The 25,893-nt window shown below is 36.2% G+C and overlaps 1 pseudogene; it reads right to left on the bottom strand.

The window, feature by feature from the left end:
• Positions 1–525: 525 nt before the first annotated feature.
• LOC124633120 lies at positions 526–25,311 on the bottom strand (annotated as a pseudogene).
• Between the last annotated feature and the right edge of the window lie 582 nt (positions 25,312–25,893).

Below are 25,893 nucleotides of genomic sequence, written 5' to 3'. Positions count from 1 at the left end.
CGTGATCCAATATCTTGGAACGTTCCATCCATGTCGACTTCATGTAGCTACACGAATATTGGAACTAGCGATATTGAATAGCTTTAAAAATTCTTTTGAATGTCAGGTAGCTTTCCAGGCTAGACTCTGCCGATTTAACTGTTAATATCGAGTGCAGGCATGTATTAAATTGTACTATACATATGCAAAGAGTTTGTTTGTACGTGCTAATCTCTGGAATCAGGGTCCGATTTGAAGTAATATTTCAGGGCTAGGTAGTCCATTTATGGACAAAGGGTATTATAGGCCTTATTTTCTTTGCGTTGTGGGTGACTGTTGGCAAAAGCTGACTGATAATTAAAAGAACTAATATCTTCGCATGCCATTTTTATTTTGGAACAATCTAGAAAGATAATCGACGCAAAATAATCACCAAAAATATTTTATAACCGAACGCATAACTCGGATGCGAAATACAACTTAAAACGAAATAATTCTTAAATCAATCTTCTCTTATACCAATTCTCTCCTTTCTTCTCTTTACCCTCACTTCTTCTTATCCAACTTCGCTTCCAACTTCTTCCTCGTGGCCGATAGGTTTCTATTCAGCACTTCTTGACAAATGGCCTCTTCTCTTTGCTCCATAACTTCTACTAATTCTGGGCATAATGTTCCATCTAGAAGATGAAAGACATAGATAAGTATATGTATATAGATATCTTATTTCACGAAAGCGAGGGAGCTATAGTTGTGTGTAAAAAGTACTACCTATAAGCCAATGTCAATATGACACAGCAAAAACAATTTTTCGTCGTAGACAATCACATAAAATAAGGTCTTTAGACATGAACTGTAAACGAACTCGACTGAACAGTGCTGCCTGGAGAAGTTATAATAATAAAGGTAACTGTAAGCAAAACTGCAGAAGTGTACACTGACTAACAACTGCCAAAACAACTAATGCCCGTTTTCACCAACAATCCCTAACTAAGTGTCACTTAGAATAAGGGCTCCCCCTATTCTTAAAGGTTATAAGGGATACTTAAACTTTGGTGAAAACGAAAAAAATACCTAAATTATATGAATAAATCAATTAAAATGAAACTCGGTACAGATTGCCTGGAGCCTGAAAAAGGACATAAGCTACCTTTCATTCAGTTACGCGGAGTAGTTCTCTCGGGACGCAGGTAAAACCGCGGGGAACACATAGTTAATAATACCTTCTCACATAGGTGTGAAATACCAACTGAAATACTAGTTCTACTTGCTATGTAATAATGTTCGCGAATATTTCGTGAATGCAATAATGCACGTGGGATGCAATATATTGAACCTATATATCCAAGAGATGGTATGCTTTGCATGTAATAATGCAGTGAATGCATTGCTATTTTTCGTGCCAGAATAAAATAAGCTTTTCGATAAAGTGCGCTGTGATGAAAAATATTTTTTTGATGAAAAATAAATGCTTAAATTTTACAACCAGCCTGTTGGCACGATGACTGCGTGTCCAGATTTATGCTACCTCTGAACTAATGTTATGCAGTCTTTAGAGGAATTCGTTATTGTCTGTTCCTTATGATTTTTCAGATGTATCTTTAATTAAATTTTTTTACGTCCTAAAACCATTTTGGGGAAGACACCAATCTCCTCTTGTTTTTTTGTCAACTATGTATCTTGGGGTCGATATCCGGTTTCACCAAATGCAGCTGAGTACCACGTTTTACATTATGGTTTACATGGAATGACTGGTATCTACTAAACTCAACCTAGCTATCTGAGCAACCTACTGAAACCTAGAAACTCTTAAATTACTTACCAACAAAGAGTTTCTCCAGCACTTGGCAGCGGTACTTCTGCCTGCCTAGCACGTGCTCCTCATTGAAGAGTTGCAGCTCACGCATGCGTTCTTTGGCTGCTTCCATGCGTGCATGCCTGTCCTTCTTCGCTGCTTCTGCCATGTCCGGGGAGACGATGATGCTAGGGAAAATAAAACGGGACATTACTCTTCATTTATTTGAATAATCGTGTTTCTTATGCACAAAGCCTCATTTTCATGAAAGTCAACATCAAGCACTTATGGAAGATTTGCCCAGTACCCAGTTAATCATCATCTGCCTAGCCTTTCCTCAACTATGTTGGGGTCGGCTTCCAGTCTCACCGGATTCAGCTGTGTATCAGTGTTTTACATGGAGCTACTGCATATCTAACCTTCTGTATCTAACAATGGACATGTCGATACCTAATAGAAAGACCGGTTGTCAGACTTTCTGTCTTCTGAATACTTTTAATGGCCGCTAAAGATTTTAAAGAATTTATTGTGCCTTCCAAAAAGTGTAACATACATTTAATCATTTATTAATAGGAAAATTAGGAGGTAATTTACATCTCTTCCTCATTCTTCTCCTTCGTGCAGTACGGCAAGAAGTGGAGTGGAGTGAACCTATCACGGAGCTGGTCCGGCATCAGCAGGTACAGAGCCTCTTCCTCACTCTCCACCGACATTTCCAGCACTTGGAATATTAAACAAAGTAAGGACTTGACAATCAAAGTAATTTTGATTTATTTCAAACTAGCTGACCCAACAAACCTTCCCTAGACCTCTACTCTCTACTAACATTTTAAGCCAAATCGGTCCAGCCATTTTCGAGTTTTTTGAGACTAACGATTTATTTTTCAAAACTGATCAGTTCTAGTTGGTTAAATTATAATACTAGCTTCTTCAAGTGGTGTTTCCTGCGTACCGTAGGAACTACATCACTCACTTGGATAGAAGTAGCTTTCCCCTACTAATTATTTAATTTGAAGTTGGATCAGTCGTTCCTAAGTTTATGCAAACAGACTCTTCAACTTTATACTACAAGTATAGCTGAGTTTTTTTTTATACTTACATCCACTTTCAGACACAGGAGATGGTCCCTGTGGTGGGGGTTGGTGCACCGATTCTGTAGTAAATAGTTTTGGTGAATATTTTTATTCTTCTACTTAAATGGCAAAATGATTGCACTTTTTTGCTGAGAGTTTTTTGTATGAATAAATCATACATACCTTTACCTTCTTCAATATCCTCAAACATAGCCTCCTATAAAAAATAATAGATTTTTTAACACGATTATGTTTAAATATACTAGAATAATCTACGCCTAATTCAAAATATCTGAATGTCTTCAAAGGTCCCTCAATGCACACTAGAACAACCCAAAAATTACTTACATAATCCATAGCACTTTGAACGCTTTCTGAAGGTGCAGCCGGCGGTACTTCCAGGAACTCAGTACGAAAATCTTTTCTAATAACATTAACATGAAGATGATAAAGATTATACGTTCCAAGGACAGTATGTTACTGTCCTCATCATACACAATGCATTTTCTAGAAGTAAATATCAGAAAACATAATATATTTCCCTTAACTAGCCTTCAATTGGTCTAATGATGTTTTCTAATATCATTTACTTCTAGAAGGTGCATGTGTTTTAATGCTGCGGTCCTTGGACTATCGTTCTCTTCCTCCAAGCTTATTTACCTGATTTGCGCCCCTCTATGGTTCCTACCAGGCTCCTTCGCATCCCATGCTTTCCTTGCATCAGAATACTCTAGATCTCTGTCATCATCTCTCTTGGCGACGGCCCCACCACCCAATGCTAGAGCACATTCTAATTCTACGCTGGCATCTCCTGGCATTGGTTGATGTACGAAGACTGAGGACGGTATAGTTTTCTCTTTATCTTTCTCTTTCGCTGATCCGGGTTTACCTGGCTGAAGAAATATTTTCACTTGACAGAATCTTTCCCTGGCTCATACAACAACTTTGCTCACTTGTAACACAAATAACTATGATTGATGATGATGATAATGACAATGAAGACTTCATAGTATTCACTAATTCCTGGACCTAAATTTCACGCAAGGCTAATGATGGATCAACCCGTCTGGATACGGGGAAAAAACATAGATAAATCGTAAATACACATGTTAAATAACGTTTTTACGGTCTATTCGATTATGGAGTTGCTTTCATACCTTCTCCTTCTCTTTGATAGCTTTCTTTTGTATTTGTATTTCAAGTTTAGCAGCTTCTTGTGAATTTCTAACTTCGTCCACACGTCTCCATTGAGCCAGGGTCAACGGCCAGCCCATTGGGCATACGACTCTAAAAACAATTGTCTGATTTAACATTTAAATTTATTAGCTACTAACAAAGAACCGATAGACGGGTTGTGAAAAAGATGAATAAAAGAGAATGAAAGAAGACTGCCATATTATGGCTAGAAACAATGTTATTACTAAAATAATGTGAAATACAAAAGTATGGAGGAGTATCCAAAACCATACATATATTTAGGGCAACCAGGATCAAACTTACTGAGCAAACCTTAGTGTAAATGACAAGCTCCAATATAAATAAAAATAGATATATAATAAGTTTATTTAACACAAAGTTTACAATGTTGAACTAGATGTCACAGAAACTATTAAGGTGGCAGTCGCTATTATAGTGCCCCTAATATTATTGATAATTTATGGAGACTGAATGTAGTGCAAAAAAAAATAGCAAACTTACTCAATTGAGTACAACTTTGGTTCTTGATTTAGTGGTTTCATCTAAAATTGAGAATGTTGGTGTTAATTAATTTAAACTCTTTAAGTTGTCCAACTATGAATTTGGAACTACCTTATATTCTAATGGCTAAGCAATAAAACTTTGTAACCTGAATGATAATTGGTATCTAATATTATAATTATGAAAAGTTTTTTGCCGCAACGGACTAATCTCAGGACCACTCAAAATTGTTTCTACAGGTATAAATTAAGGTTACCTTTAACGTGGATCGATACTTAGTAGCTGGACCCACTTTATGATGTTTCCCCTGAGTTTTAACCAGGGAACGGGCACTAAGGGTAATATCCCTTGCACTCTGTAAACAGATAAGAAATTGCATACTTACCACAGCTTGGAATTGGTCCAAAATTGTTTTCAACGTGTGGTGGCCTAGTGGGTAAAGAACCGACTTCTCAAGTATGAGTGCATGGATTCGATTCCAGGTCAGGCAAGTACAAAAAAAGGCAGTAAAGAAGCTTGCCATTCTAAGCCAAACCATCTAATAAAGTTAATGCATTATTACTTTTTTGGACCTTCAAGAAACAAGATATTATTTTATTGTTACGTATGTAAAGATTCACTATGTTGACCATAGAAGCTTGATGATGAGATGACGTTCCCTTCTTGCTCGGAGGTGGCTCCAGCCTGATGTAAGGCCAGTAGATCTCCCCTCTTCCAGAGCATTTTGATATCTCTTCAGTTGTACCGCCTGGATTAATGGAACGTAGAATTGCTATCATTTCTAACTGTAAAAGATGAAATAAGTGTGAGTTAGAGCAGAATAAAATTTTGTTATGACAAGATGGCGTTGGCTTCAAATATCAAAATATAACCAGTACAATAATGCATTCAGGATGCTGTTGGGGCTGCCTCGCTTCTGTAGCGCTTCGGGGATGTTCACCGAAGCTCGCGTGGATTGTTACAGAACCATGCGCAAGCGGTGCACATCCCTGGTGCGCAGGGTGCGGGTCAGCCCAAATAGTATCCTGAACGCATTTGCAGAGCGTTTCGACTGCCTGTACGTGTATCACTGTGACATGGTACATGTACGGCTAACGTGGAAATATTATTTTAAATGTATTTGTATTATTTTTGAACTTTATGTATATTTATGACTATTTTATGTTATAATTTGTAATTGGTCCATGTTGGCTTTTGTTTCAATAAATTAATTAATAATTAATAATAAGACCACCAGATCACCAGACTATAGAAAGACTAGAAGTGCTGTTTGCTCTTTGTTTTTAAAGAAGATACTCTAATGTTTACTTCCAGAACAATAATATGAATTAACATACATCAGGCGACGTGGCAGCAGCCCTAAAGCTAACTGCTTCATGCTTCACCACGGAGATCTGAATACCACCCAAAATATTTCTTCTGTTTGGCAAAAACATTTCATCGAGGTGCAGTTTGTTTGAATTTGGAATCGGCGTTTCCTTGCAAGGGTCCTCATTATCGCAGATATGGAAAGCACCATCGATGGAAGTCATGACAGTAAGCTGCCAATGAGCATCATAGTGAATGCCAGGGGGTTGAGTTAGATTGCTGTGGCCTAAGACTGTGTAGCTGAAATAGGGGGTACGAAAATGATAAAATCATGTTGAGTGTTAATAGGATTCACTTATGTTAAAGTATTAAAATAATTAAGAGTAACTATTTAAGTTCAAAACATATTTTACATCACTTGCAACTAAAGAAAAAAAAATGATATTTATTTTCAAAACCAGCTAGTAAGGGCTGTGTAAGCCGTGTGTAATTATATGTGTGAATTAACATTAACAAGGATAATGGTATTACATACTTACCCAAGAAAGTTTGGTGCAAACTCAAAAGTAATATGAGCATTATAAGCTTGTGGCAACTGCTCTCCCGAATCATTATTGAAAACTGCTACAGTACTATGTGGAATAGTGCTCTGAACATCAAAATGGACTTTAACTGGTGCATGGCAATAAAACACTCCTTGAAAATATGGGACCCACTTGCATTTAGGGGTCACATTAGTAGTACCACTATGGTGGTGTAAGCCATAGACTCCACTCAACGCTGAAGATACTGAGTAAGCATATTTAGCACCAGGAAACATCCCGAAGAATTCGTTCATTAACCTTGAGAGTGCATCTACAGTTCCAAATGCATGATCATTCACCTAGAAAACAATGTATACAGTATTCCTATATATAGTTATGGTTGTCATGTGCAAAAACACATTTTTTTATTTGTTTTATTATGACCATCGGATTGACTTACATATTTAGTCACTTCACTAGAAATAGTAATATTAGATTTAAGGCATTTTCTAGCCCAAGTGCCTCTCCAATGAGCTTGAAGGATTATAGCGGCTTCATGTTTTCTAATCATTTTCTCCCTTTCATCCTTCAGTATTCCACATGGCACCTCCTCAGTAGCCAGTTCACAAACTTGGGATGTTATTGGCAATTCAGGTGCTTTCAATAATTTTGCCATCATTTCGGGTGTTACTAAGGGTTTTGCTTCTTCGTTCGACTGTTATGGAAAATCCATCATGAATCTTTACTGTTTTAGGAAAAATCTTATATAAGGTGCTTTAATATTACCTGCCAGGACTTCAATGGGGGGTAGTATTGCGTTTATAGATTACAATAGTAAAGATAAATAATTGATTATTTGTCATTTTTTTTTATACAATAAAAATACGTATAAATTTGACTTAATTTATTAGTTTAAAACCATCCAATAGAGTTGCGCGTTGCCACTCTTGCAGAACAGATAGAAAGAGATAGCTAGTTGTTTTCATTGACAAAGCGACACTACGCGCGTAATTTGTGAACCAAGTTATGCAGAGTAGAGCCAATGTTAATTTAACTTGTTTAATGTCTCAAATTGAATTGACTGTTCCGGGGAACGAAATTTCTTCACTATTGCAATCTATAAACGCAATGCTACCCCCAATTCAAGTCCTGGCAGGTAATATTAAAGCACCTTAAATGTATGAGCACTGACGCCATCGTCAATATAAATGGAATAAATACATAATACCTGTTCCATTTCCTCCATCTGCTCTTCCATAAATTCTATTTCTTCAATTTCGGGCATCAAGCAATCACAAACATCCAGATTTGCAATTTCCCGTACAGATCTTGGAGGTTTGGGTTTTGGCGGGAATCCAAAATCTGGATCGCAAAAATATTTCCTCAAAACATTTGACACAGCTTTCCACTCTGTTTGGTTCAATGTTTTTGATAGTAACGACTGGAGGGCTTGTCTGAACATCCAGTGTAGGAGATGACGATCATAGCCAGCTACTTCTTTGTCCCACTTTAAATCAGGTTGATAAGATCTGTCGATAAGAAATAATTCTTTGTTTGACAAAAGAAAATCAGAAGCACATGATACAAAGTCAAATTATAAACGGCCTGAGGGCTTATATATTCACCTTTCAAGATGGCTAGAAAAAAACTCAAAAAATACCTGAAAAATTCTCTATCAGCCGATATAACACTTTGACTTGCTCGATTAACTTTTATCCAATTCGAGAAAGCCGCTCCAAGATTCAGGAGGAACTTTGCTGCCCAAGGACATTCCTTGACAGCAGCACCCTGGATCACGTCTCTAGTGTTCAGGAGTACTGAGGAGTCACTGAGCACCATGATGTGCCAGTTCATTCGCGAATGTGTCCAAACCCTGATAAAAGAAAAATCGAGGTTGGAAATATGATATTACAATGTCGTGAAATTTGAAAATTCTGTAGTACCAACCAAATAATGGGAACAACAACTGATTAATTGGGTTGAAAAGGCGCGATGGGAACGGCTGATTAATTTATGGAGTGGTATGTTACAGAAGTTTGGAATAGCGTAAATCTCGCAGATGTACATAGATAGATAAAGGCTAAGTCGCTTGAGTATATGACTATTACCTTATATAAAAAATATCAAATACTTAACCTAAAAAAGTGTCTCCCAGGCTCAAAATCGATTTCAACTGATTCATATCCTCTTGTTCTCACATAAGCTTTAGGTATTGGTAAATCTATATCTTTGAACCATTCAAATCTCTCCAAAACAAAATTAGCTGGTTCTATAAAATTCATTACTGGAGTACCGCTGTTGGCTAGGATTCTTGGATGCAGCATATTGAGAGACATCCTAATTTTATTTGTTTCTGGTCCATCCACTTGAAAATATAAGGGTGCTGATTTAGGAGCCACAATATCTGTTGTCTTGTTGGCTGCTTTCAAACTCCTCATTGGAGGATGACTGCCAGCCGAGGTGAAGTTAAACAAAGATGGATAATATATCACATGTATGAAGTTTACTAGTTGATGAAGCTGAAATATAGGTATTCAATTTTAGTTTTTTAAACCGATTTAAAAGAGCAATCGATGATAACTTGTGGTGCTATATCTGCCTTCAGTTTGCTACGAGCGGTAAATATTGAATACTATTGTCGACTTGTCATAATAAAGCTCATTGATGTTACAATTGCTTATCTTTCTGATGGTAAACTGGGTGAAAACGTCATCAGCAACTACTCTTTCCCTCACTTCAATATTTATGTTTTAATTCATATCTGCATAAAGAATAAGTAGTGAAGAAACAATCACCGAACTAAATTGTATCCACTCTCTAAGTTCCTCTTTAATTGCCAAAGCCGCTTGCTGCGCAGCATTAAGAGCATATTTCAACTGTTCCTTCGTCTTCTTTTCTTTTTTCTTGTGATATTCATCATCGTCTTTCTGCAATGATTCAATTATAACTCATAGTTTTGGATCGTAAAAAAATATTGTACTGTAGTACTTATGTATATTCTTACCGGCGGTCCAGTAACGCTCTTAACTTGCTCTTCAATAAAACCAAGAGTTATCTGAAATGAGAAATTATTTAGGTTGTTGCGATTTTTTTTTCTGGATTAAGCAAAGTAAAACTGACCAAATGTTTTAAGTTCATGATATAATATAATTGACAAAAAGTTTTCTATACTTACCGACTCCGTGCTCTGAACATCTAAGAGGTGAGGAGCATAAGACAGCTTCAGCAGTCCATTGACTTTCAAGAACCTGGTTCGAGGACAGTCATACTCTGCGTAGAGCCCATGACCACGAGCCCAGTCCACCCAACGGTAGTATTTCCATAAGGCTACCTCTGAGAACCAAGAAATGGAAGGTGAGGCTATTTTTATTTTACCATTTATTTACATAGTTAACACATGAGAAGAAATAACATAATATAGTACAAGGGTACTGCTTATTTCTAATGAAATCTTTTCCAGCAGTTTAAGGAGATTCAGTATCATATACAGAGATGGAGACAGACTGTGTAAAAGAAGTACAAAGAAAAAAGTTAAGATATATAAATTACTGTCTAAAATTATGGCTTTCGGAAGTGGCATTGCACAAAGTGTGATTGCTAAAGTGTATAGCTTTTACCTTATTTTCTGGATGTATTATGAAGACTGCTTCACAACTTTTTTATAATAAAAATGAATGCGAATTAAAAAATATACATAGAATACTACGCTGAAAAGCGCATCAAGTTCAGTTCACCCAACCTTGAGATAATCTCGTCCAAACATACATACAGGTCAGACTAAGAACCTATTTTTTTTTATCGGAAAAGAAATGGTGTCCTATAATTTAAGATGTCTCTAAAAATATGAACTATTGATATAAGAAATACTAGTACACTTTACCAGGTTCTGGTAGTGGCTTCTTCAGAGGCAGATCTCGTGCCATCATGATGAGTAGACTCATTTCATGTCCAGGAGTTATTCCTGGCAGATGATATGGTGGATAGTCCTTCGTGTCTCTAATGATGGCATACGTTAGACAGGTTCGCTGGAAATTTTGATAATTTTGATACTAGATTATAATTATTTACTTAGGCTTGGTTACGTATCTTTTTATTGAACCTAGTTGATGCCAGTTTTCAAGTCTTGCTTATAGAATACCTTGCGATAGAACACGATAATAAAATACTAGATGAAATAGAGCCTACTCTTTTTGTTAATTGTTGACAGGCAGGATGATATTGAGCTAAAACCATGGAATCAAATTACTACATATACTTATTAAAATTTTAATAGAAAATACGAATTATCAATACTATTTTTTGACTCTGTAAACGTAATAGGTTCATTGTTTAATTATATTATTTTGGTTCTTATAACTCACTTTGACAACAGCAGCTAACTCCTTAGCAGTAGGTTTCTTAGTACTTTTGGATTTGATTGTACTCGGCTGAGTTTCATCGTCGTCATCCCAGGAGAAGAGGGGCACTTCTGTGATGATACGCAGCCAGAGGTCTTCAATATCTATAGGTTTTATAACAAATTTAACTTCTCCTAATAATTATATATCAATGAGAGTGGGGGAAATTTTAAAAAACAAAGTTGTATTACGCACGCTTTTCCTTCTAAGTTTTTTTTTTTATTGAATGTGTGTGTGTGTGTTGAATCTTTTTATTGTGTGCCACAGAACCGCATGGAGTGAGATAGTGCGTAGTGAAGTGTTACTAACATAGATTTAAGTTTTTTTATATACTAACAATGCATCCTCCTGCCCTTATCCCAATTTTATTTGGGGTCGGCGCAGCATGTTTTCTTCTTCCATACTCTTCTATCTGCCGTCATCTCACAAGTAACATTCTTTCTTACCATATCTACTTTCACACAATCCATCCATCGTTTCTTTGGTCTTCCTCTTCCACTATATCCGTCCACGTTCATACTCATCACCTTCCTCACAACATGACTCTCATTCCTCCGCATCACATGCCCATACCACGTCAGCCGGTTTCCACGCAGTTTTTCTGATACCGGCGCTACTTTCAAACTTCCTCTTATATACTCATTCCTCACTCTATCCATTCGCGTAACTCCACACATACCTCTATTCTCATCTCTGCCGCATGCAATTGTCTTTCATTCGTCGCTTTTGTGGGCCAGCACTCTGATCCATACAAGACAGCAGGCCTGACCATGCTCTTGTAAATTTTCCCCTTAAGTTCTGTGCGTAACTGTCCGATCTTTTTCGCCATCGCCCTGAATAAGCGAACCGAGATACCGGAAATCGGAGCAGACTGGAAGAATGCGTTATCCAGCGCTATGGCTTCAGGACTGGAGAGACCGCCGAAATCGCAGAACATGTATTCGGTCTTGGTTCTGCTGATTTTTAAGCCAACATTCTCCAGTCTCTGTTGCCAACTTTTATATACTAACAATGTTTGTATAATATAATATGTATGTTAGTCTTTAAGGTATTTATCTATGAGCCTTTGATGCCTGATAATAAAGATGATTTGATTTGAATGTTTGTTTTCAATAAGTACGTGATTTGTAACACCTCGGTTGGCCTGTGGATGACCAGTTTATCAAGGTTGAGGAGGTCAGATGAGCAGTCGCTCTATGTAAAACACTGATGTATTATATTAGTACTGAGGTATAACTAGCCCTGGAACTCGACCCAACATGTTCGGAAAAGGCATGTTAGCATATTATGACGATAATGTCGTATTGTTTAGCACTCACCAGGTACATGATACCGTATATTCATACCACCGGTTAGCGCGTGCATTATGTTAAAGTCATCTAAGTCTTCATCCTCAGCACAATGGGAGTCTTCATCAGAATTCATGTCAGGTGCCGCCAGCTTGAGAAGCGCCTGTTTGATTTTGATTAGCAATTAGTTGCTCGCGTGATACGAATGATTATAGTGGTTGGCGCTTTGTTTACGGGGACAGGTTTGAAGTAGTTAGATGATAGTGGAAAAACAAACTTGCATAGTCGAATTCAAAGGTTTTTATCTACATACACTTACCTTTACAATATAGAAAAAAAAATGTTTGTTTGTAATGCATAAACTCCAAAACTATTAAACCGATTTTAAAAATTCTTTTAAAGTTGAAGAGCTACATTCTTCCCGAGTAATATACGCTATATTTTGGGATCATACATCAATAGCTAGGTTCACGGTTTCAAGAAGTGGGTAATAGGAGGAAAACCCGGCAAGACAAAGACACAGAATTGCTATTTCGATTCCAATAGGAATATTTATTGGCGAATAATTCAACCTGGTTAGCCAATGGTCATAAAATTGTTCGCTTATTATGACATAACAAAATTAGTTTATCTAAGAACTAGAACAGTTACAGCTTAGCAAAAAAAGTTTACAACTGAAAACAGACCTAACCTACTTTCCATCACCGCAAAACTTATCCAATAATTTAAATCAAACAAGATCCTCAATTTCACATAATTCGTTTGTTGTGCCACTAGGTAAATAGCCCATGGAGAACAAAATGATTAGCGGAGATGTCATAACGCAAAATCTCCTAAGAATGTAACGCGCCAAAATGCGAGTGTTTGAGGGACGAGGAAATTTACTAGCTCCGACCTTAAAAGCCTTATATGGAACCCACCAATTATTTTCAAAATAAAATCACGAATCTTTGATAGATTGATTTTGATTCGACGAGAAACCCGAACGACTCATTAGTTCTAGTAACTGATCACGCCTATCGTACGTTACTTGAACTACTAGAAGACGCCTATCGTACCTTCCCTGTGGCATCTCCGCTATCTTTCTTTTCTCCGTAAAATAACCCAATTTACAGGCATCAAGTAATTTAACATCGCTGTCGCCATCTGAACACTTTCTCATTAGGAATTCTGCGGAACCACAGCGCTCGATTACTCTCAGTTGTGGTTGAGTATAAATCTCCAATTTATTTCGCAATAAACGAGCGGTTAGTGGGTTTGGTCCCGTCGGGAGATGAACGAGGAATGAGCTGTTCAAATGTTTGCTGGTTCATTTATGCGTGAACTGTTTTTGAGCTCGCCGGAAGGAGTTTAAGTACGCTTTAGATGTCCCGGCCAGTTGGCTAATTTTATCTATACTAATATTATAAAGAGGAAAACTTTGTTTGTTTGTTTGTTTGGTTGTAATGAATAGGCTTAAAAACTACTGGACCGTTTTTAAAAATTCTTTCACCATACCAAAGCTACATTATCCACGAGTAACATAGGCTATATTTTATCCCGGTACGGGCAGTAGTTACCACAGGACGCGGGTAAAACCGCGGGAAAACGGCTAGTAGTAAATAAACCAGTATTTGTAGTGCGAAAAACTAATTTAAAGTATTATAAGTGCTACTTATTGATGAAACAGTGTCTTGAAGTAGTTTTAATTGTCATCATAGACGGATAGCTCATTCTGAGAAATAATTATATTTGAGAAGTGACGAATGAAATTGCTCATCTCGCGACAGTACAAATAGTCTATCTATATTATTATAGCAAAGCAACGATAAGTCTATTACCTATTCTTATTCTTTATGTTAGATAAGTTATAATTTTGGTCGTAACTTTAACTATACTTCATAAATAATGTTGCTGAAATATTTTTCATGTATTACTTAACATTTTCTTGGTGCTTATGCAGATCAAGAATATGCTGCGAGTTTGTGTCCTTCAATAATAACTTTATCATAAAATCCGCATTTCTACCATACAACTCTTACCAGTTACCACTAATGTAAGTTCATGTTATACACCAAAGTATGACCGTTGTGTGAATACTAAGAAACTTTATAAAACCGTCATATCGATCGCGGATCTTATAATATCGATCGACATTAATTTCTGGTTTCATTTCAGAGTACCAAAGGTATTGAGGCTATTTTATATAACTTTGTAATTAACTTTTTACCATGTTCTAGATGAGCAACAACCTTTCAAATTTAATGATAACTATTTATTACCCCTTTGCCAATATTTTCATCGTCATTTATATTTTAACATCAAGTTGGAAGGTCTACAGCACCTACAATTTTACTAGTATTAGGAACCGTTAATCTGGGACGCAAGAATGCGGCTTAGCGTGAGTTTCAAGTAATTTGAGTAACTGAACTATTTGAAACCATTTATTTGATATGAGGAAACCTATTTTAATTTAATGATATTCATTATTTCTTCGCCAGTATTTTCGTCGTCCCTTTTGGCATTAAGATACATGTTGATAGTTCTGAAAAGTCCTTTTAAAAAGTCTCCCTCTTCAAAAAACGTTGTCACTTGAAAACTAGCTAATAATGAATGAAAAACAATCACAATGTATAAACAAAAGTCTGCGCATGATCAAGTTACCAAATGCATACTTTGTCGATGCTTGTAGTAAAAAATATAAGCAACATTTTGACGATCATGGAGAATTAGATTATTATAACAAGAGTTTATCAGACTACGTTCTTACCTTTGTCAGAAGCAAAGGCCACAGGAACACCACACCAGCAGTCACAGTTTGAGGGGCCTGCTTTGAACCAGGTTTGGTCGGAGCATGAGTTAAGAGTGGAGAGAATGGAAGCAGGGGAGATCCAGAGGTATCTACAGGAACCTGATCACTGACCCACACGCATCTCCAGGTGCCTAAGTAGAATAGACGGACTAGGTAGCAACCTGTAAACAAAAATGGGGGTATTAACTCTTTTGTTTGTGTATCTACAGCTAATGAGTGGATCTCGCTGACTTCGTTTGTGTGTGTAGTATTAAAATCAGGAAGATAGGTTACATCTAAACAAGCGTTTTCTAACTTTAACCATAACGTAGTTACCATAACGTGAGATAGTTGTCAAAAACATGATTGCTGTACATAGATGCAGATGCTCGATATCAAAGTTTTCCAAAATGTTGATAGCAGTGATGTTATGAATGGATATGATACACCGGGAAAACATTTATGTGAACTAATTTGAACTTTTAAAATCCGATGTGGGTCACACAAGGAATACCTTTGATGAATAAATGACTGAATCATATCGAATCAATGCACTGACTGCATCTTAGTCACGACGTAAAAACTGACATGTTTAAAGAATTAAAAAAGAAAGAAGATTTTATAACACGTAGGTTTTCTCAAATGACAAGACAAAATACCCGGGGCAAACAAACATGTAACTGTTCTGTCTTTCTTCACTGCAGTGTATGTAACAAAATTCATTTTTTCTGGTTAGACAAAAGAATACTAAGACAATAAAAATGAAGCTAATTTCTTCTAGCTTTTTTCAATTTTCCTATTTCCATGGCAATTTAACAAATGTTCCTGTATGATGACTTAAGAGCTCTTCAAACGACAAACGCGCCATGATACAATCGTTTCCTACTTTCGAACAATACCATATTTAGAGAAAAGGAAATAGCCAAGGAAGAAACATTTCCCTTCGATAAGCTTGATGATTTACCTATAACATACTTGTTTTTCAATCTAAACGCCATAAAAAACCTTCTTATTTTATCTATACCAGACAAAACTGGTTCAAGCTTAGATTTGTTTTCTATTATTTTGTCACTCATGATACCTTCTTCCATCGTCCTCATCTTATCTTTAAATGTTAGTATACGAGGTCATACCACTTTTAGAAAGCCCAGGTTTATGCTGCGGTCCACCACCAGGTTTGGTTCCAGGAGAGTAGATGTGATACTTCGGTCTCCAACCCTCTGGTGGGTAGAAAAATGTGAAGTACTCCCATTGATGTTCAACCTGGGAACAGAACCATTATGTCAACAGAAAGTCTAAAATTACGACCCATAAGCAGCTTCTCCATATCTGCAGATTCTTGTCTTCTATGCGTATAAATATTATAAATCTGAAAGAAACTCAGAACTACTTTTATTGAGTAAAATTTGGCAAACAAGTTTAGAGCTTGAGAAGGGACAAGGGTTACTTCTTATCCCGCTGCGGGAGGAAGAAGTAAGTCATAAACAAAGCCAGCTATTTATAATATGTAACCTTACTTTTTTTTTAAACAAACGGAATCAGAATGACTCATAGACAAAGTGGGGTAGTATAGTCATATTGTATTTAGCACTACCAATTGGTTCAGTAGGTATGTGTGACAGCATAGAATAGATTTTTTCCCAGAACTATTGTTCCATTATATCTATTATATATTGGTAAAATTCATGTAAATAATTTTCGGTCCTGATTTCAACAAAAAAATAATGAAAACACAAACAACTCAAGACTTACCATCAAACCTTCAACTCGTTCCAGTATGAAGCAAGCTGATAGCACTTTTCTGCAGAACGAAGATCTGAACAGCACCTGAGCGTGACTCAGTTGCATGTCACCTATCCCCATTTTTCCTCCATCGTTCTCCTGGAATTAGTTCTTGAGAAAGTTAGCTTGAAAAGTGTCATGCATCACATATCAGAAACAGTGCCTCTTAGGGAAGATTTTTTAATAATTAAGCTATTATGATCCGACCTGATCTACCGTTTTGCTAAAAATGAAAATAATCGATTTTTTAAAGGACTAAAACTTTTAGAGGCCATTTAATATCGTGGTTTGAATAGTCCTGCCACTTTTCAGCTGCGTTTCACCATTATCTGACCTGTGGTCGAAGATACGTTTGCCTAAAAATATCCTGTTCACTTTTGGTGTGAATTATTGTAACAGTAATAGTGATTTTTTTTGTTATTTCATTCGACTGTAACCTAAGCTATATCGTACATACAAGCTAAGGGACCATATACTTAATCGTGCAGAATCAATCATAAATAAATAAGCTGATGCTGATGCTGATGCTGATGCTGATGCTGATGCTGATGCTGATGCTGATGAAACTACCTGCGATATGGTTATTTCCTTTTTTACAATCCATCCAAAGGTTGTCTGTAAGAGATCGCTTTTAGCGATAAGACCGCCCATTGTGTCACCGACTTCAAAATTTTTGTTTGTTCTTGTTGTTTTTTAATTGGTGTGCATAATAAAGAATATATCTATCTATCTATCTATCTGATGATTATTGTAGATTTGTTGTTTATTGTTATAAACAATAAACATATGTAAATCTAGAATTTAACATATAACAAAATGATACACGCTGTTTCGAAACGTATTGAATTAATCACATTGATTTATGATAGGTATCGAATCGAAGCGGCCACATGGAAGTTACCTTGAACAATGATTTTGAAGGTAATTGGTTCCGGTTTTTAATATGTCTGTATGGCTCAAGTGACCACACAAAGAAATCGAAGTGTTTATATGCATGTTATATTATCTTCTCTCAATAAAATAATCTTTCTCTCTTTATTTATTCACTAGCGACCTGCTCCGAGTTCGCACGGGTTAACAATATTTCCCCACTATTTAATGTCTGTTATTATACATATTAATCTTCCTCTTTAACCACTCTATTCATTAAACCGAATGAATATCGAATGCGTAGTTTTGAAGATTAAAGCGTACAAAGGGACGAAAAGGCGATTTTGTTTTATGTAGTGATGTATTATCCTCATTGAACTAAACAGCTGAAAGAGTTTGTATTCATTTGTTTGAACACGAATATTTCGGGAACTACTGGTCTCATACAGTCATCATTCGATTAAATATTTCAGGGTAAGAAACTGCGGGCTAAAGCATAATTCCCATACCTCAAAAATAATAACTTCAGCATTCCATCTATCCATTGCGAGCTGTTCAGCCCTGATCCACCTATGGAGGAAGTTCCTCACAGACCTTGGCAGCGGCTGTGCTTGATCATCTACCCAAAGGCTGTTATCATGTGGAACTTTCGTTGGCGTCTTCGAGACTTGACTGTGTGCTCTGAAGGCGACTGGACCCTTGAATAAAGAAGGTATTTTCGAAAAACATTTGCGAAAATGTAGGTTACTTAATGAGTTTCCAAAGGTTTTGCGTTTGTTTGTTGTTGTGTTTGCAATAACACGGTAATTGCAAGTCCCTTCGTTACCTACGGATGAAACTCTGGGAAGTAATTCTATTTTATAACTGCCAGTTATACCATTATTTACTTAACCGCTAAAGTTCTATCCATCATCATTAGTTTTGTCATAGTCCCACTATAACATGTCTCGTCTCATGCGATTTTAGAATTAAAAGTCCAGGTTTCGGTCAGTGGGTCGTCTTAGGTTTTCTCAAGATGTTTAATTTTACCTTTACTCAATTATTGGTGTATACCTTTATCACAAATAAGCAGTACTTCCAAATGTGAAACACAATGACTTACCATACCCCAATAGTCAATTTGTAATTCATTATCACGGAATTCCCTGAAGGGGCATTCCAAAGGATCCACTTCTACAACCGCAGTAGATTTTGCAGAACTGTCTAGAGTTTTTCGAGACATATTTCGAGTTTAATAAATAAATATTAGTCACGTAAAAATACAAAAATATTCTGTTATTTATGAATATTTACAGTTTGACAATGACACGATTTTTAATTGCCAACGGTCAAAATTTTGGATCGTTACCAAAACGGTTTGTTTAAATTAATTAAGATTGCGTGAACGTTATGTGAATGGTAACGAAATCTTATCGACATATTATTAAACAGCCTCGTTTTAGAGTTTAAACTAATATAAGTTAGACTTTAAACTAATTGAGAAACACAGGTAAAGTCAAGGCACTTTCCCACATACAAAAAGGACTAAGTATACTGTGGGTAACTATTTGCCTTTCAACTTGATCAGTCTTAAAAGTGTGACCACCATTTACTAAGTTAATCCCACAGTGCTATTACCGTATAGTTCTTCTTATCCTTAAAAGTTTTTTTTTAATAAACATTGACCATGTCGACTCTATTTCACCTAATAAAACTTAAACCTTAACCTTTCATAAAACCACCCCGATTGATAGCGATACCGGTGATTGTTTTCATGCATAGCTATAATTTTCCCTTTCTGTATTTGTAACTTTTTTGTAATGTAAATACCTAAAGCCTTATATACTTCGGCAAGAATTGAACATTCTCTTGCAAATATAATTAGTATGTACAGACGACTTATAGATCGGTAACATTCTTAAGCTCGGACAAGCGAGCAAGGTCGGTCCCACAAAAACTATAGTCACGGACATAGTTACAAACATTTTGTCCGTATGTGTTGCATTGTCAGCTGGTTTTTTGTTGGAGTTCATTTCCTTATGATTGGGTATTAATCTTTGATGGTGTATAGCTTTGTGGGGTTGGATTTCCTATAGATTAAAAGGGTTATAAATGTCCTGAAAATTGTGTGAAGTCATATTTTGTACCGCTGTTTATCGGTGCGTTAAATGTTTACCTAAGTATGTTTCTTTTGTAATTTTTGATTTGCTATTTATTAAGCTTTAATGTTATTCCATTTTTAACGGCCCTGACAAACTAAAAACTTCTTGCTTTTTTTTAAATCGGTTCAAAAAGTTTTTAAAAGCCCAAAAGCTATTTTTTTCACATCAATAGTATCCGATTTAATATAAGCATATTTTGAGTTACTGAACTTCAGACTTTTTTTGGACCAAAACAGCAATATATTGTTATATTGCTATCATCATTACCAACACTATTGTTTTCTTCAGTATCTATTAACTAGATGAATATCATCATACCTATGTATGTAATGATGTCTGTCCACTTACACCAGTAGGCGGATATGGGTCGACATTTAGTACAGGAAGTGAACCAATAAGCTAAGTGTACCGGTTCGCCGTGAAAGCCTCCGCCGACGTCGGTATTACCGGCTACGAATAGTTTAACTGGTCGGTTTTGCGTGGGAAATTACCGAGGTTTGTACAGTGTTCTAGTTGGCACTGTAGCGTATTATATGCTAATCTTTTTTGTTAAATATTTCATGTACACAGATACACACACACAGAATACAGACAAGAAGAAAAATAGAACACATAGTACATAGGCACAGCTTATTTCATGAGAAATTTTTTCAAGCAGGCCCGTTATGGGAGAGTCAGAATAAGAAGAGATGCAGATAGAGTGTGTAAAAAAGACAGACGCTATAATCTTTTGGATATTAAGATAATAGAAGTTGTTTTTCTTGCTGCTTCTTCGAGATGTGTCTTGCGATTTCATCTGCCTTTAAATAGACAAACAACATTGTGATCTTACTTCGGATGGGTTAAGCTTCTGATCAGGATTTGAATAAATAAATGTGCAAGGAGCGAAATAGCTAACTTCAGTGACAAAAAAAACATTCAGTGTTAGATAGTCCTTTGAATACATGATGTTAATCAATGGTGTTAAGAATAAAATTTCTTCAGACCCCACAAGTAGAGATAGAAGTACTGCTCACTACATACGTACTTAGCTTTTATATAAACACATGTGTCATAAAATCTACATGATAAACAACTTTTTAAAGACATTCAGGAAGGAAACCCACCTGTTTATAAAGGTCACTTGGAACTTACATGAATCACTCACTAGTGAATGTACTTTCACTCATATTTCGTTGAAATTACTAAAATCAACGGTAAGACATTTCTTTTGCTGAATCATACAATATTTTAGCTAGTACTAGCTGTTTTACCGCGGTTTCACCCACGTCAAGTAGGAACTATTACCTGTACTGGGATAAAATATAGCCTATGTTACTTGGGAAGAGTATAGCTTTCCAACGGTGAAATAATTTTTAAATCGATTCAGTGGTTTCGGAGCCTTTACAGTATAAACAAACAAAAAAGTTTCTTCTTAACTATGTTAGAATAGATTAGCGGAAATTTTTGCTTTTTACTAATAATTATGTATTTTAATTATTATTTTTTTTGTGTGACTCATAGCCAATTTGGATTTTTGTTGAATTAATTAACTTGTTAGGTAAAGACTTTCAAACAGGTGTTTTATTATATTACTTCTTTTCCTCAATAGGTAAGTTGGAAAACATTATAAAAACGCATAAAATATATAACTTATTTTAATACTAGCCGTTTCCCGCGGTTTCACCCGCGTCCCGTGGTAACTACTGCCCGTACCGGGATAAAATATAGCCTATGTTACTCGTGGATAATGTAGCTTTCGAATGGTGAAAGAATTTTTAAAAACTGTCCAGTAGTTTTTGAGCCTATTCATTACAACCAAACAAACAAACAAAGTTTTCCTCTTTATAATATTAGTATAAATAGGTAGGTAGGCATATAAGAGTCATAACTGGTCTTTGGCCACCCATGCTCAATTTTATAAGTATTTTATAATTAATGAAAAATAAAACACATAAAAATGCATAGTTATATATTTTTATTTTATTCCAATAAAAGTCAGTACCTCTCTGTTACCAACTTCCAAGCACTATGCGGGTTCGATATCAGGCCAGGCTATAGTAGGTAAGTATACATATAAGTCATAAGCTATACAGTACCTTCTAAGGGTATATTGTACACTCTCATATATTCGTACTCGTATATTGTAGGACTGCCTCGTTGGTCTAGTGGTCGCAAGCGCGGCTGCTGTGTTCGAGGTCTCGGGTTCGATTCCCGGGTCGGGTCGAAATAGCTTTGTTTGTTTTCTTACACTTTCCCAAAGCAGCCCAAAAGCAGCAACAAGCAGCAGTCTGGAAGTTGGTGTTTGTTTCACCCGTGCATCGGCGAGCACGAAAATGATCTCTTTCCGGTCGTGTCGGATTGCCGTCCCATCGGGATATATGAAGGAATAGTGGTTTTATTGTACACAATATGACTGAGCAGGGGCGAAAGATATCGCCGATCCACCTTGAGCAAGCGTGGTAATTCATGTTCATTCTTTCTCAGTACGAGAAGATGCCAGTGTCCTGTAGTTGGACAATAAAAACGCTGATGATGAATTTAGTAAATTGTCTAGAACTAGTGAAATCTGCCTTTTTCCTATCCTACAGTCCACTGATATTCCTTCCGTGTCATTCAGTTTTCGACGCTGTTGTTAGCCTTGTTGAAAAATGGATCCCTCAGAGAGATAAATTGACGGCTGATAGATGCACTTCCAATTTGCATACAACGTGTTTCTGGTGGCATCCGTCGGTGGCCTGATGCATCGGCTTGATATATAGACGTCATGTCAATGTCAGTTTTGCGGGAAGTTTTAGAGGCCACAGAGTATGTAGCTGCTTTGTCGAATTGAAACTTTGTGCTCTGAAGGATAAGGTTCAATGTTGATTGGGATAATTGTACAAATTGGAGCAGCGTGATGTGTGATAAGAGATTGTCTTTTAGATGCACTGCTTGTTCTTATGTTTGTTGTGTATGACATAGATTTTATAGGCAAATAAAGGATATTTTTGTTTATTTCCAATCAAGATAGGTGCAGAAAAGAAGAGAGTTTGGAGTGCTACCATTTCTTCTCTTAAGATGCTTCTCTGTCTATTTCAAGTGTTGTGACTTTTTGGATCCAACGTGCTCAGCAACACAAATTTTCATCATATCCAGAATTGAACCCGAGAATCTCAATTCGGCAGTCTGGCAAAAATGGACACGAGTTGTGCTTGCAACGACTGCACTAAAATACTCCAAATAAACCACTCTGAAAAACACACTATTCTTAATATTGCTCTACAAAAACCTAGCTCTACTTACCTCTATCAGTCGGACAGCCTTCATCGAAACGTTTTTACGTATAAGTCGATAACTCTTCAAGGTGAGCCAGCTGTAGTTGTTGTTAAATGTCGACTGCATTCAACGTTAGTATGATTTAAAGCTGCTCGAATGCTTGATGCATCTGGACTGTGTTGAAGGCAAATGACAGACTGTCTGGTGAAAGGTGTGTATGTAGATGTGATTTTGATATTATTGGCGAAGCTATTAATTAGGAATATTTGTAGTTCTATCTTATTTTTTACGCTGTTTTTTATAGTTTTAATGGTGTTTTTTTTTCCTATGGTTTACAGTTGGTATAGGTTAATAATAATAAAAAAACTTTTTCCGTATTTCTATGTTCACGCTCTATTTTTGTTTGAGACTCCAGAGTAATTTATTAAATTACCTTGCTTAGTTATAAATTATATACCTACTGACACCTAGTAGGTACACACTTTACCGTCCCATCGGGCTATGAGAGTTAAGGAATATAAAGTGCACCTGTGTCTGCGCAAAAGCTTGTGCACTATAGCATGTCCTACGCAATTGACTAAACTCCTTAAATGAACAGCACCTATGGCCGATAATCGGCTAGGAAGACATCAGCATCACAATTACACCTAGCCATTTTGTTGTCCATAACCACACTTAATTTCCCTTATGTCAATGCTTTAAAACAAAATTACCACACACAAAAAACAGCTGACTTCTCATGCAAGTAAAAGTTCTGACACAGTTACGTAGTTCTTAAACATTACAAAGATTGCGTATTTATTTTAAAAACATTGAAGTTCACATTTTATTTAATGTTACATAAACCGTTTAAGACAGGTGTGCCATATTTGGTTCAAAGACTTTTTACACCTGTAGCATCTTGAGCATAAAATTTTAGGGGACCCTCGTACCATTGCTGTTTTGTAAAATTGTTTATTTTCTTTTGAATTGAAATCGACTACGTGAGTCATTTTGTTGTGCTTTGACATACCCGTTAAATGTACGATTGAAATAAATGTTTAGAAGCTCTAGATTTTCGTGAAAATTCTGTAACTATATGTCTTTTGAATAAATTGAAATGCCTACTTCTTTTGTTTTATAGAATTTTAGGGGCGTATCTACATACATTGTAGTAGTTATTGTATTCATAATAGCTGATGCAATAAAACTACTTCTTACAATAATTTTCAAGGTTTGATAAAGTCCAACCAGGTATCTTAATTAATACGGGAGGGAGAACCATTTTGTTAAGAATAAAAACATCATCAACACTACGTTATTTAATAGATGTGTCTCTATTAATCTGACCAAAATTTAAGAAGGCAACTACCATTACTTAGATGCGTATATTTTACCAAATCACAGAAATTCTGTGAAAATAAATAAAAACCGATGAATATATAAGAAAACATAATCATTATTCCTAAGGAACCCATTACTATTTAACCATTCACCCTTACCACCATATCGCCTCATTTTATGACTACTAACTATAGCTGACGTCTTTAATATGTGATACACTTAACTTCTCTTCCTGCATGCATTGCACTAATATAATTGTCACAATCTGCCCAGTAACTTCACAATAAGGTCAGTTGCAAAATGTACTGAGTGAAAGTAGTTTTATATCACCAGTTAATCAGACCTCCCTACACGTAACACTCCCATACAAACGATAGGTCTTGCTTACTGGTTTATAAACGACCAGACACCAAGACCCCCCGACGTAGTGCGATTTCAAAGAGTTATACATACAATGAGAGCTCTTGTGGCTGGTTTGTACACATAGTTGGGCAAATACTCGATCCTTGTTTAGCGATTGTGTCTCGTGGTATGATACGTTAATCATTATGATCATACGATCGATAATTTGACAGAATTTTGAGTTTTGTAATGGTATTATTGTTTGTAATGATACGTCGGGAGCTAATTTTGAAATGTAATTTGAGATAGTTTAAACACTAAAAGATCCTTGAGATGAAATTGAGAAACAAATGTGCTCCTAATATTTATTGTACAAAGACAGAAGAATGTTAATAAATAAATAATGTAAATATCAAAAAGTATGCAAGAAAAGAAAACCAGTAAAATTACAATTTTTTACTTAAATCTGAATAACGAATATGTAGGCTATGAAGCTTTAGTAAGTTGCTATTCATGCATAACCAACTGTTACTGTTACAGCCTTTTTATCGTCCCACTGCTGGGCACAGGCCTCCTCTCACACGGGGAAAGATTGAGCATTAATCACCACGCTTGCTCAATGCGGGTTGGTGATTTCAGACTAGTCCAGTCCAGGTTCCCTCGCGGTGCATTACCAAAATGTAAAATTTTTGTTATACGCAAATATTTTTTTTTAAATTTACTTTCCTTGATAATATTGTAGCTCTGTTCAGCTAAATATAATTCTGCTATTCTTACTTCTACCATGCCGACTATGTACCTATACTTATAGTCTTATAATTACGGCTATAATTAACCAACTGGGGCTGCAGAAGTGCAAAGCAATTTCGTAGCCCTAATTGCAATGGCATGTGAACCTATTAATATCATATTAATGTGACCTGTCTCTTACACTAACGGTACAGTTAAATCATATTGGGCAATTGTTCAAACTAGTTTTAGTTGGCTAATGCAATTTGGTAAATAACTGTGGCTAGCTATTTGTTTTGATTTAATGATACTTTACTTTGGTGGTAATGGTAACAGTATTTTTTACATGATAGAGGGTAAACGGGCTGATGGATCGCCTAATCGATCGAATGATCGTCGCATCAGAGAAGTAAAAGATAATTTTAGTAGCCTTTTAGAAGTTTGATGAGGTAGAAAATCATAAGATGATCCCGCTGCACTCACAGCAACAAAAAGACAACACTTTTACTGACTTAAGGTCCACAAGTCCTAAAGTTAGTTTGAGCCCTTCGGGTTGCAGGGCCTCAGTAGCTTTCGACCAATCCCGCATCCCCAGCAGGAAAGACAGGCTTAAAATTTTACACAAAAAAATCCATTCCA

Source organism: Helicoverpa zea, chromosome 9 (assembly GCF_022581195.2).
Source record: "Helicoverpa zea isolate HzStark_Cry1AcR chromosome 9, ilHelZeax1.1, whole genome shotgun sequence".
Taxonomy (NCBI): Eukaryota; Metazoa; Arthropoda; class Insecta; order Lepidoptera; family Noctuidae; genus Helicoverpa; species Helicoverpa zea.
This window is presented reverse-complemented; position numbering and strand designations above follow the sequence as displayed.